The sequence below is a fragment of the Capsicum annuum genome, chromosome 12 (assembly GCF_002878395.1).
Source record: "Capsicum annuum cultivar UCD-10X-F1 chromosome 12, UCD10Xv1.1, whole genome shotgun sequence".
Classification (NCBI taxonomy): domain Eukaryota; kingdom Viridiplantae; phylum Streptophyta; class Magnoliopsida; order Solanales; family Solanaceae; genus Capsicum; species Capsicum annuum.
This window is the reverse complement of record NC_061122.1, coordinates 178,870,523-178,882,351: the sequence shown is the minus strand read 5'-3', so window position 1 is coordinate 178,882,351 and position 11,829 is coordinate 178,870,523. Positions and strand designations below refer to the sequence as shown.

General features: G+C 33.4%; 1 pseudogene; it reads right to left on the bottom strand.

Moving 5' to 3' along the window:
* Positions 1-2,378: 2,378 nt before the first annotated feature.
* Positions 2,379-6,769, bottom strand: LOC107851859 (annotated as a pseudogene).
* Between the last annotated feature and the right edge of the window lie 5,060 nt (positions 6,770-11,829).

Below are 11,829 nucleotides of genomic sequence, written 5' to 3'. Positions count from 1 at the left end.
TTATGTTTCTTTCCACATTTATTATACTTGTATGGTTTGGCTTCATTCTAGAAGCCATTACCTTGGGGTTATTTTTATCTTTTTACCCTTGTGTATCAGTTTGGGGGATAAGCTTACTCGACAAGATTCATTATGATGGGTGCTATCATGACCCTTGTATTTGGGTCATGACATATGGATATTTTGAAGGCAATAGGGGATTAAGACAGGGGGATCCCATATCACTCCTGCTGTTTGTTTTGGTAATTGAGTGCCTATAAAGAATATTGAGCAAAATGGGTGACCTATCAAATTTTCATTTTCACCCAATATGCAAATCGACCAGGTTAACTCACTTGGTTTTTGCAGATGATCTTAAGATCTTTTGCAAAAGAGATGTAAAATTAGTGTGGAGAGTAATTGAGGCTTTGGAGCACTTTAGTCAAGTGATAGAATTACATGTAAAAATCTAGATAAATCAAACATCTTTATTGCAGTAGTAGAAGATGGTCTAAAATAGCAAATACTTTCCACCACTGGTTTCTCATTGGGCACTCTACCTATCAGATGTTTAGCGCTCTCACTTGCATCCAAGAAATGGACAAAGATAGAATGTCAACAATTAGTGGATAAGATTACCACAAGAATACAAAATGCATATACCAAGCATTTATCCTATGGTGGTAGATTGCAGATAGTGATGGCAGTGTTATTCTCTATTTACAACTTTTGGTGTGCAGTTTTCATTTTGCCTCAAAGTGTGGTGAAGGAGGTGGACAGGGTATGCAAAGATTTCCTATGGAGTTCTACAGAAGGAAAAAGAAAGATAGCTCAGTTAGCCTGGGAAAATCTGTATGTACCAAAAAAGTATGAAGGAATAAATATTAAAGGAAGTGGAAACTGGAATATTGTTTCAGTAGTGAAACTACTATGGCAAGTGGCTATGAAGGTAGATGTATTATGGGTGAAATAGGTGAATGGACTATATAGGATAGGTACAACAAATATATGGGATCACATACCCACAGCTGACTGCAGCTAGTACTGGAGGAAATTAAATGGTCTCAATGCACAGATTGCTGTGTGGTATCAAAATGGAAGATATATGCTGACTCTTTCAGGGTCATATTCAGTCTCATGTAGTTACCAAGATCTCAAAGGAGTACGCCCAATATTAAAGGAGGCTGAACTAATCTGGAGCTCAGTCATGTTGCCAAGACAAAGATTCATTGCTTCGCTAGCCTGTAAGGAAGTTTTTTTTAAAAAAAAATTTGGGGGGTAGCGGAATGGGGGAGAGGATTACAATGTGGGGAATCGAACCCTCACCAACAAGGTGGAAGTTCAGGTAACTAACTAACTAAGCTACTATGATTCCCCTAGCCTATAAAGGAAGATTGCAAACTAGAGGAAGATTAATCAAGATGAAAATAAATGTAGATGACCCTAACTGTACTTTATGTGGTGAGTATTTTGGAAAGACAAAAGCATCTCTTTATGGATTGTAAATGGACAGCAGAGGTGAAGGGTTGTTTGAAGGCATGGCTTGAAATCAAAATTCGACAGCAAGGATTGTTATGATACCTTTCAATTAAATCAAAAGAAGGAGGAAATTGTTCTGGAAAGCAGTTGTTGCAGCAGTATATGGAGCTTTGATTTACCACACGTGGTAGGCTACAAATAGGAAGATATTTCAACAAGTGAATTGTAACATAGAATTTGTTAATGTATAGCTATAGAAATAAGTAAGGGAGAGAATAGACATGCTTAGAGACTCAAAGAGAGCACAAAAGTGTAGTATTTTGAAAGAACAGTTGTGTACTTAGATGTGGTGATTCCTTGAGCTCTAACTGTTCTTTCTCAGAACCCTGGAGGCTCTTTAGGTTGTATGTCTTGTTGTTTTGTTAATGGTAATATTTCACATTTTTTACCAAAAAAAAAAAAAAAACACCCACGACAAATACCTTGGAGTTGAAACTTGAGAATAAATGTTGACGCGTGAAGAGGCCGTGACTTGGAAGGGCAGGCTAGAGTATTAGCATCCGAAATTATTTTGATCATTTTGCATCTTAATTAAGATATTCCGTACGATTTATGCTAAACATGAACTACCTTAAGAAAATATAAAAGTGGCAGAAGATAAAGTTTCACCTCCCATATGTGATGCTAGAGGATTTGAACTTCTTTGCTTAAACAGAAAAGTGATCACAGTGTTTCACGAGCTCCTTACTATTACTTCTTGTTCAACCTATGTCATGCAATCAAAATAAGAAAAAAAGTACTATGTATCTAATTAGATTTTGACTATTCAACTTCGTAAATTCACATAATATCTAGGATCATCTTAACATTGAAAAATATGTCACTATACAAAGATACAAAGATAAATTCACACACACTTGTACTTCATTTTATGTATGACCATTTACTCAAATTTTTATTTTAATAATATTTAAATTATTTTACAAAATCTTGTAATTCATGACTTAACATACAAATGCAACACATGTATTGAGTAACTGCTCTCCAAAAAGAAGGGAGATCAGAACTTGCAGTGATGATAACTTGTATTGAGTACTGTATACACCAAGGACCAGAGTCACCAGAAAAGAGAGAACTTCACATCAGTATAGGTTCATAGCCTTCCTCTCTCTGATTCCGACACTGATAAATGACAACAGCACCAACAAGTAGTGCAATTCCAAACACTGCCAAGGCTCCAATAGCATTGTGCAATATTACAATCTCCCCTGTCTGGATTAATGAAGAAGAAACAAGTTCAGGAAATCTGATGAAACAGGAATACCTCAGAAATAATAAGATCTTGCGTAGAATTATGCAGGAAATTCACTACTCTAAGACCTAGAAATCTTTTAATGAGTCAAAGATCTTACTCTATCTGTGGAATGTAGGATCGAATTAGGCTTTGCTGATGGTCAGCAACCAAGAGATAGAACAACCCCATCACTCCTGTATGCCTCTGAGCATTGCTATAGTTTGATAGTAAGGTTACCATCTCCCCCTCCGAAATCTTCATAGAGCCAGGCCTAGGATAACAACTGGACATCCCTACAATGTAACCAGCTTCATTTCCTGGTTCCTTTCCTTCCCCATAGATTGGAAGAGATGAGCATATGACACGTCCATCCTAGACCAGTGCAGAAGGAAAAGAAAAGAAGAAATTAAGGAAATAATCAACACCAACCTCCAACAAGGTGCTCCATAAATTAGTACAACTAAACCCGCTTTGCTAACCATGAAGACAATGAAGAATAATATGCTATACAAACACTCAACAATGTATCTAGAGTAGTAAGGCGGATGCATGGCTGTACATACTCGTACCATCTATTATGACTGTTTTACTAGGTAGGCACTGGATAGCCATGGCCTCATACACTAGCTTATCTTTCCGATTTACCACTAGGTTGACAGATACTGGCCTTACACCTATGCACTCACAAAACAAAATCAATTAACTATAAAAGAGAATTACTATCTCCTATGTAATGATGAAGTTCATCGAGGGGCCACATATTCACTCAGCAGACAATAAATATGACCATTAATTGTCTCAAAGGTAAGGAGGTTCCATTCAGTATAATTAAAAAAAGTCAAGCTTTCTGTAGTTAATTGAAGATAAACTGAAATAATACCATTCTGACAGGCTAGGACTAACAGTTAAAAGGAAGAAATAATCTTCTGAAGTATGACAATCGTATCAAATGAATGCTAACACCATTTTTTTTTTAATCTGATGTAAAAAGAATGAGATTACGTAGATTCAATCAATCTGGTCTTGCAAGTGATGGGATGCATAACCAGTGTTCAGATGCAACACAACTAAGCCAAGTATCATTAAAAGAAAAATTTATTGTCCAAAATCCTTTGTCTTTATCAGTAAGTTAATTTTCTGAAAATCTTTTAAGAAAATTATAAAAGTCATCCAGATTGTAAGAACATGACCAAAGAAACAAAACTTAATAGTTTATAGTACCTCTCCATGGAGTGCCATACCAGTCCCACCTGTATGTTGGTGAGCAACTCTGTAGATGATATCTCCACCACTAGGAAAAGTTACAGTTATCTTCTTCGTATGACTGCAATCAACATTTGATACAGATGCCGGACATGACTCCACTAAATATTTGATCTGAAGTTAAAAAAAAAAAAGGTTGCCTGAATATTAGCCAGATATATTTAAGTAATAGCAAAGAGCTAAAAATGATTAGACTTATGAGCTGAATTATCATTCGCTCTTGTAATTATCCTGTGTACAGAATGATGCAGACATTATATAACCATTAATTTCTTGAAATGAAAAATTTTGCCATTTTGAAATGGGATATAGCCAAATAAAAGCTGGTCAAACAAATGAAAGCAGGGGAATGCTTTCTAAATGAATGAAAATTTGCGGAAAAAGCATGTCATTAGGTCTTTTTAGCTATTGATAAAATTGTATAATACGGAGTAATACTAATAGATTTACGACAAGAGTGATAATTATTCTGGATGCGCAGAAATGTATGTTCCAGAACTGATCTATATCTATTGACCAGATCTTTAAGGCAGAGGTACCAGAAATATACACAGATAATGAAATGAACAATATAACACATAATAGGGAACTGCTCATACCAGACAATGATGTCTTGCCACAGTGGCTATTGATTTTCCTGGCCTTTTCCATGTATCAGTGACATCAAGTATATAAATTTTGACAGGCAAAATGGAGGCATCCCAATCAATATACTTCACTGTGTACTTCAGGTACAAGCTTCTCCTCGATCCTTGGAATCCGTCCTTCACCCTGCATCTTGTTTCATCGTAACAACATCTCAAGCCTCCGATGTAATCTGGCTCTATAACTCGGTCATACTCGTCCTTGCTAACATTATGAAGATCACACCTGCATTCAGTGCATCCCAATCTATCTTCGGCACCTCGAGTATCAATTGAATGTACATTGAGCATCCATCTCTCCTCGTATCCCGGAGGTACTTCTACTAGATTACCGACTTCTATTCCATAAGGGTCTGGAACATAAGTGATTGTTTTTCTGGTCTCTGACCCAAGACCAAAATATTGAGAGAGACCTCCATCACATATCCCTGAGTTTCTCTTGATAGTAAAATCTGATTTGTGGAACCCCAGATTACCATGGTACTTTGCCACATCCACACCTTTTCGATGATAATATCTTAAAACAACCCAGTGGTGAAGATATGTCTCATGGAGGGGTACCGAATACCCTGCCTCATCAACCACTTCAGCATCAAAACTTTTGAGAGCAATATGGCCTTTTGGAAAGTCAATGTCGTAGTAAAATTGTTAGAAACAAATCCAGGTTCCAGCACAAACATTGGTGATAGAAAGCCAGCAGATTTCACACCGTTTTCTTCCGTAACTTGGAATTGTGAACTTGGATGGACCGTTATTAGCAGTAACAGTACAAGTGAAACCAACTGGTAATCTGAACAGCTTGACATATTTTCCTTTTTCCAACTTCACTTTTTGCTAGTATGTCTGTAAACAACAGTATCCTGAACCAATTAAGAGAAAGATTTAAGCAAAAAGAGTCTAGTATTAGTTTCTGTTCGGGGGCAGAGCTAGCGTTTTGGCTATGGGTGTGGCCCAACCCAATAACTTTGATCAAAACCTTATATTTGTAATTTTTAAATTCATTAAATATGAACACACTATTAATCTAGAACCCAGTAAGTTTAAAGGACTAAAATCCTAAACCCATAACTTCAAATTTTGGTTCCACCTTTATAATTCTATATATTAAAGAAAGAGTGCATACATTCGTCTATCATCTGTTGTTGCTGATAAAAGGAATTATATAAAGGATCATGATACTGCAAATAGTCTTTTACCCTATATGGCACTTGAAAGCTAGATACATGCAAATTTGTACAATAATATATACTAGGAATTTGAGTAAAAGATCAAAGTTAATTAAAAAGTTTAGTTTAACAAATTTTAGCAGATCATCCATATTTTCCCATGTTTGGTTGGACAATTTTTTTGTAAAACCTTTTCTCAGATCCTTAAAAATAAAAAAAATGACCTCCCTTAAAGGAGGTCGGAAAAACAAGTTCCACAAGTGACATTCTATATTTATTCTATCCTCCCACCCACCCAACTCGCCCTACCCCTTGACCATCTCACTCCACCAACCCCAAGGCGTCCTCCCATCTATAGTTGTTTGCTAGATTACATATAAATGCTCTTAAATAATATTTTTCTTTTGCTTACTTACCAAACACTTGAAAACTAAAAAAATAAGTAAGAAACCAGTTTGTTTTCAAAGAAACATTTCTATGAAAAATATTATCCTTCATACCAAATACATGCTTAGTGTAAAAATGGTATGTAAAGCTTAAATTCTTCGAAAACTAACCTGTTATAAGAAATCAAATCCTCAATCTTTTAAGGTGAATCATTAGATAAAATATACTGATGATCGTCTTGGCTGATAAAATAGAAGGAAAGCAACAGATGAAGATAACTGTCATCATGATCCCATATTTCCTTATCTACACATATTACCTTATTTATACCAGCAGTTATATTCTTATCTGGAGCGATGTACTGATAAAGTTGCTTATGTACCACTTTTACATATATGTCAGAAGTTCCATGTTTATACATATTTTCCTGCCTAAATGCGGAATACTTGATGCAAAGGACTATTCTTAACATATTTCCTTATCTGTGAGATAGAAGTAATGATTGGGTTCAGGGTACATACGGATTAGAAAGAATCTGGACGTAGTTAGAATAAGAAAACATAAATTAAGAAGAGAAACTTACCTGATAAATTTGTGGAGGAAATTTTCAGTCCTAAGACATAGGCAGAGAGTAGCAACACAAAATTGTAGGAGAAAGGAGTAAATTGCAGGAATGATTTTAAAAATTAGCTACAAATATCACTTTTACTTTTATTTTATTTAGGACAAACATCCAACTTTCATTATTTTTTTTAAAATATATTTAACATCTTAAAATTTTTCTCTCACCTACTTAAAATATCATATCATTAAAATTTCTTTTTGATTTTTATAAATATATAACTTATCAAACTTATTTAACTAAAGTATCCTAATTACACATGATATATTAATCATTGAAGATTAATTTAATTACACTAAAAGCTTAGGTTATTTTATTTGACATATACTCTTCAAAATTATTTTTTTATTTATTATTTCACCATGTAATAATAATTTAAAATATAAGTACTTATACAAATTGGTACGATAAATTTTTTATCGTTATTTTATATACTAAAAATTCTTAAAATATAAAAGAAATAAAATGATAGATATCATATTTTAGACATTAAGTTTGTTATATATATATGAATAAAAGAATAATATCTCCTTTTTTGAAGGAAAGAAAAATTATGTAGTCTTGAAACAAATAAACTATTTTTAAGAAATATTAATAAAATGATACCTTCTTCAGTACTATTACAAATGGATTTTTAAAATATTACTCAATCAATTATTCTTTACTTTTGATGGATTTAGAATGAAGTATGGGTATAAATTAGCATTTAATTGTATAATAAAATAAGATATAAATATAATGATCACAAAAAAAGTAAAGAAACTAAATTAAAAATAATAATTTCTTTTCTAAATTTTATGTCTTATCTTACGGATTTACTTATTTTATTTATGGACAATTACTTGTAAAAGAATTGCAAGAAAAAAAAAATCTTCTTTTCACTATATATTTATTAAAAATTATCTTGCATAATAATTTGCAAGTAATCTATGTCCAAATTAAAATTTTCAGGTAATAATACATATTAAAATTTTCTTATTGAATTTTGATTGGTAATAAAAAATACCGTAGATTTTTCATCAATGTTTTTAAATAACAAATTATATTTTTTTATTCTCTATGACTCTATATTTGTAGGTAATATAATATCTTTGGATTATATTAATCCAAAAATTCTTTTGTATGATTCCAAAAAAGTGTATTTTATTCTTTTATTATCATATAAATAAAAAATTTAATTTCTAAAATATAAATCCGTCGTTTTTATTTCTTTTTACATTTTAAGAATCTTTAATATATAAAATAAATAACAACAAAAAATTAAATGAGTACCATTTTTATAAATACTTGAGTTTTAACTATTATTAAATATTAAAATAAATAAGTAAATAAAAGAAACTTTGAAAAGTACATATCAAATAAAATAATTCAAGTGTCTGTGTAATTAAATTAATTTTCAATGATTAATACATCATGTGTAATTTTTTTAAAAGAAAGAATTAGGCTAAAACTTTAGTTAAATAAGCTAAATAGATCTATTTATCTTAAAAAGGAAAATTTTTTAATGACATGACATTTCAAGTAGGAGAGAGAAGGTTTTTGAGGTGTTAAGTATATTTTAAGGAAAATAGAAATAGTCGAGTGATATTCTTGTCCTAAATAAAATAAAAGTGATATTTGTAGGCAATTTCTTAAACATGGGTGACCATCTAGGAAATTTACTCCTAAATAAAGTAAAAGTGATATTTATATGCAATTTCCTAAACATAGGTGATCATCTAGAAATTTTTCAGTCCTGAGTAGAGAGTAGCAACACAAAATTGTAGGAGAAAGTTGTTGTCAAATAAATAGACACCATGACAATTGGTCATTTAATCATCTACGTGTCCTTTTTGTTGAGGACAGTGCTTATGAAATCAGATCGGATTTTGGTTAGAGTTTAGGGAAATAGTAAATGATTGAGGACGAAACTTAGAAGCCCCGGCGAGTTCATACTCTCATGATAGCGATACGCTCACAGGCCAAGGAAGTAGTTAACTCCCACATTTAGAAGATCATTGATATACGCCTAATAAATACTCCATTCGTTTTAATTTATTTTACCTATTTTAACTTGGTAGAGATTTAAAAAGGTACTTTTTTTAATTAAATATATTAATAAAAAATTACTGAAAAAACATTTTTTTAAATGAACAAAAAAAATATAAATCAAAAAATTAAAATGGATGATATATTACTTTTTATTTTATTAGAATATAAGAGGCACTTGAGAGAAGCTTTTCGTTGTCCTTGCTGCCGACCAATTCAGCTCTTTATTTCGTTATTTTATTATATCACCCCTAATTAATTATAATACTTCATTTACGTATTAAAAATTTAATAATATTTAACAGAAAAATAAAATAAATATTTATGATATGTCCTTTCAGCTGCTTCAACTGTAATTTTACTATATCACCCCTAATTAATTATTATAACTCATTTAAGTATTTAAAAATTATTATTAAGTCATCTAAGTATTAAAAACATGATAATATTTAATGCTAAATTGTCATGACCCGAACTAGGGTATAGCCATGACGGGTATCTCAAGTCCGACGTGGATCGGAGATCACCCCCTTCGCCTAACCAAACCACACAACATCCTAAAATGTCGGATGAATTCCGAACATATAACAAGATTGCTAAAATGTATCCAATAACAATTCATGATAAATCTATACCAACCATCGGTAACCAGACAACCGTCCGTCATCAAATAACCAACCAAACCACCCAAGTCCACAGTAATCCAACAAAGCCTCTACAAAATCCAAAATCAATAAAATATCGGGACATGCCCGCGACAGTAGCTAAAATAAAGTCTAAACAAGGTCTAAGACATAGGAAATATGGACTATGAAATAAAGCCTTCCAAAGTATGAAAGCTCACCACTTTAATGTCAGCTCATGACTAACTCGAGCATCAGATCACTATGCAAGAAAAGTAGAAGAAGTTCTGGTTTCTCCATTGCATGGGGATACAACGTCTGGAGACAGTTAACGATTGAAGCGCTAGTATGTAACTCAGGGATAGAGGAATAAAATAATGTCATGACAACAGTTCAAAACCAGTACAACATCCAATGCTTGATATTATGTGAAATGCATATACATATATATAAATATAACATCACAGGCCAGGGTAGGGAACAAGGCTTAGCATGAACTTCGAAAACCTTAACCTGGGTTGTGTAGCACATCCTAATATAACAAGGTATTCACGGGCTATATGGGCCCAGCTCTCCCCTAGCTGGAAGAGCTTCTGTGCGTGTAGCCGCACGAACCAGAGAATATCCATATCCATATATGCCTTTATGGGGGACTCGAACCTCCCGACATAGTCAAGATGACTTAAGCACCAATGCATACAATATGAGGGACTAGAGCCTCACATTCATATATCATTCGGGGGACTCAAACTTTTTGGTCATATAGGCACTCGCACCGGCTAGTGTGGTTTCAAATGTTAGTCCTTTGGACTCTACTTTCACGGCTCGGCTACACATCCCGCTTTAAAGCCTATTAAAATATTAATTACTCATACAAAACCATTAATCCAATTACTTACCAAAGGCATCCCGTTGGTATCGTCATACCAATCCCACTTGTAAGCGTACAACATGCCATAACCATTATTAATCATCTTGGGACTCAAAACAATTGTCTAACAAGACGTCAATTCAATTCATCATTTAGGGACTCGAACCCATTTAGTGTTCAAAATGAATTTATGGCCAATAAGGCCTTCATAAAACTATTTACCAATCATTAACATTTTTAGGCCGATGTCTTAGTTCAAAACACAATTCATCATGTGGCAAGATCATTCTCATTGACAATATCACAAATAGGTTAAAGGCATACCATTATCAAAGCCAAAAAAAACATCAAATTTAGGGTTAAATATGACCCCTTAGTTAAAGCACAATTTCCATGCACCCACATGTGCAAAACCATTATTAAAACGTGCATAATCATTAATTAAATCATGAGAAATCATATACCCAACAATATTGATCCAAACCCTCAACCATAGTTTTATATACAACATTAATAACTCATAAACAATGTTTTAAGGATATGATTTTAGTAAACTAACAATGCGGTAAGAGTCACGTGTCTGAGTTACGAAGATTCACGAAGAGAATTTGATCCTTAAGCTCTTAGATGACCACTTGAAGAAACCCTAGCCCAATCTTTCTTGAGAGTTTTTAAGAGAGATTTTAGAGAGTATTTGATCTTGTAAAGGGTATAATGAATGACCAAAAAGTGTTATAAGACGTGGGGTCTTAAGGTATTAGAGTGGAAAATGTCCAAAGTACCCCAGCTTAAAGCTATAAAAACCCGCCTTTGGTTATGATTTAAGCCATTGACTCGTCACCACAACTTACGACTCATACTATTGAGTCGTCACGAACACAGATAATTAGACACTACACATTGTCCAATTTACGACTTTCTAGTCCCACTCGTCACTAGACCATATGACTCATATGGTCTAGTCGTGACTAACACAATCACCAAGGGCTTGGACACTGGACAACCTACGAATGGACCCTAACCACTCATCATATGATCATACGACTCATGAGGAGTCTCTCGTAACCAGGATAGAACTTGGACAATAACATACTAGTTAACTTATGACTAGGGTCACCTAACCCATAACCACACCATACGATTCATGGTATGAGTTGTAAGAAGGGCAGAGAGCCTAAAGCTCAGGAAATTTACAAAGGCTAAAGTCCGGGGCATTTCAATCTACCCCTTTAGGATCATTCATCCTTGAATAATGGGATAAGACATTGACTAGCATGATTGGACTCCACACGTCTCTACTCTTACCTTTAGCAAAGTTAGAAAACAAAGATGCCAAGATATCAATCTTTCCTTTAACAAAGATAGAAAACAAGGAAGTTAAGAACACATATACCTCATGCCTGAATTTTTTAAATAGGGAATAAGAATAGATACTTAGAATTTATGTCCTCCTAGGCATCCCAAGTAGCTTCC